Source organism: Schistocerca cancellata, unplaced genomic scaffold (assembly GCF_023864275.1).
Source record: "Schistocerca cancellata isolate TAMUIC-IGC-003103 unplaced genomic scaffold, iqSchCanc2.1 HiC_scaffold_674, whole genome shotgun sequence".
NCBI classification, from domain to species: domain Eukaryota; kingdom Metazoa; phylum Arthropoda; class Insecta; order Orthoptera; family Acrididae; genus Schistocerca; species Schistocerca cancellata.
The window spans coordinates 682,501-685,000 of NW_026046685.1; the positions used below are offsets into that span (position 1 = coordinate 682,501).

Genomic DNA, 2,500 nt, shown 5'->3' on the forward strand with positions numbered 1-2,500 from the left:
TTCACGCCCATCCGGCCACTGGCTCCCGCCCTCGGCAGATGGGGCCGGCCGCCCGCGCGGAGCAATCCGCGGCGGGGTCGTGTCCGGTTGCCTTTCCACTCGCCGCGGGGTGGGGCCGTTCCGGTGTGCGGTGGGCCGCACTTCTCCCCTAGTAGGACGTCGCGACCCGCTGGGTGCCGGCCTACGGCCCGGGTGCGCAGCCTGTCCTTCCGCGGGCCTCGGTTCGCGTCTGTTGGGCAGAGCCCCGGTGTCCTGGCTGGCTGCTCGGCGGTATATCTGGAGGAGTCGATTCGCCCCTTTGGGCGCTCGGGCTCCCGGCAAGCGCGCGCGGTTCTTCCCGGATGACGGACCTACCTGGCCCGGCCCCGGACCCGCGCCGCTGTTGGCTCGGGATGCTCTCGGGCGGAATAATCGCTCCCGTCAGCGGCGCTTCAGCTTTGGACAATTTCACGACCCGTCTTGAAACACGGACCAAGGAGTCTAACATGTGCGCGAGTCATTGGGCTGTACGAAACCTAAAGGCGTAATGAAAGTGAAGGTCTCGCCTTGCGCGGGCCGAGGGAGGATGGGGCTTCCCCGCCCTTCACGGGGCGGCGGCCTCCGCACTCCCGGGGCGTCTCGTCCTCATTGCGAGGTGAGGCGCACCTAGAGCGTACACGTTGGGACCCGAAAGATGGTGAACTATGCCTGGCCAGGACGAAGTCAGGGGAAACCCTGATGGAGGTCCGTAGCGATTCTGACGTGCAAATCGATCGTCGGAGCTGGGTATAGGGGCGAAAGACTAATCGAACCATCTAGTAGCTGGTTCCCTCCGAAGTTTCCCTCAGGATAGCTGGTGCTCGTACGAGTCTCATCCGGTAAAGCGAATGATTAGAGGCCTTGGGGCCGAAACAACCTCAACCTATTCTCAAACTTTAAATGGGTGAGATCTCCGGCTTGCTTGATATGCTGAAGCCGCGAGCAAACGACTCGGATCGGAGTGCCAAGTGGGCCACTTTTGGTAAGCAGAACTGGCGCTGTGGGATGAACCAAACGCCGAGTTAAGGCGCCCGAATCGACGCTCATGGGAAACCATGAAAGGCGTTGGTTGCTTAAGACAGCAGGACGGTGGCCATGGAAGTCGGAATCCGCTAAGGAGTGTGTAACAACTCACCTGCCGAAGCAACTAGCCCTGAAAATGGATGGCGCTGAAGCGTCGTGCCTATACTCGGCCGTCAGTCTGGCAGTCATGGCCGGTCCTTGCGGCCGGCCGCGAAGCCCTGACGAGTAGGAGGGTCGCGGCGGTGGGCGCAGAAGGGTCTGGGCGTGAGCCTGCCTGGAGCCGCCGTCGGTGCAGAACTTGGTGGTAGTAGCAAATACTCCAGCGAGGCCCTGGAGGGCTGACGCGGAGAAGGGTTTCGTGTGAACAGCCGTTGCACACGAGTCAGTCGATCCTAAGCCCTAGGAGAAATCCGATGTTGATGGGGGCCGTCATAGCATGATGCACTTTGTGCTGGCCCCCGTTGGGCGAAAGGGAATCCGGTTCCTATTCCGGAACCCGGCAGCGGAACCGATACAAGTCGGGCCCCTCTTTTAGAGATGCTCGTCGGGGTAACCCAAAAGGACCCGGAGACGCCGTCGGGAGATCGGGGAAGAGTTTTCTTTTCTGCATGAGCGTTCGAGTTCCCTGGAATCCTCTAGCAGGGAGATAGGGTTTGGAACGCGAAGAGCACCGCAGTTGCGGCGGTGTCCCGATCTTCCCCTCGGACCTTGAAAATCCGGGAGAGGGCCACGTGGAGGTGTCGCGCCGGTTCGTACCCATATCCGCAGCAGGTCTCCAAGGTGAAGAGCCTCTAGTCGATAGAATAATGTAGGTAAGGGAAGTCGGCAAATTGGATCCGTAACTTCGGGATAAGGATTGGCTCTGAGGATCGGGGCGTGTCGGGCTTGGTCGGGAAGTGGGTCAGCGCTAACGTGCCGGGCCTGGGCGAGGTGAGTGCCGTAGGGGTGCCGGTAAGTGCGGGCGTTTAGCGCGGGCGTGGTCTGCTCTCGCCGTTGGTTGGCCTCGTGCTGGCCGGTGGTGCAGGATGCGCGCGCCTGCGCGGCGTTCGTGCCCCGGTGCTTCAACCTGCGCGCAGGATCCGAGCTCGGTCCCGTGCCTTGGCCTCCCACGGATCTTCCTTGCTGCGAGGCCGCGTCCGCCTTAGCGTGCTCCTCCGGGGGCGCGCGGGTGCGCGGATTCTCTTCGGCCGCCATTCAACGATCAACTCAGAACTGGCACGGACTGGGGGAATCCGACTGTCTAATTAAAACAAAGCATTGCGATGGCCCTAGCGGGTGTTGACGCAATGTGATTTCTGCCCAGTGCTCTGAATGTCAACGTGAAGAAATTCAAGCAAGCGCGGGTAAACGGCGGGAGTAACTATGACCTTCAATGCCGGGGACACCACCATGCCGGCATTGGGAGTGGGTGAGACCTTCCGCTATTTGGGACTGCAGTTCTCCTCCTCTGGGCGGTGCC

The 2,500-nt window shown here is 61.6% G+C and overlaps 1 pseudogene; it reads left to right on the top strand.

The window, feature by feature from the left end:
- LOC126139033 (large subunit ribosomal RNA) overlaps positions 1-2,500 on the top strand; it is a 5,730-nt pseudogene that overhangs the window by 467 nt on the left and 2,763 nt on the right.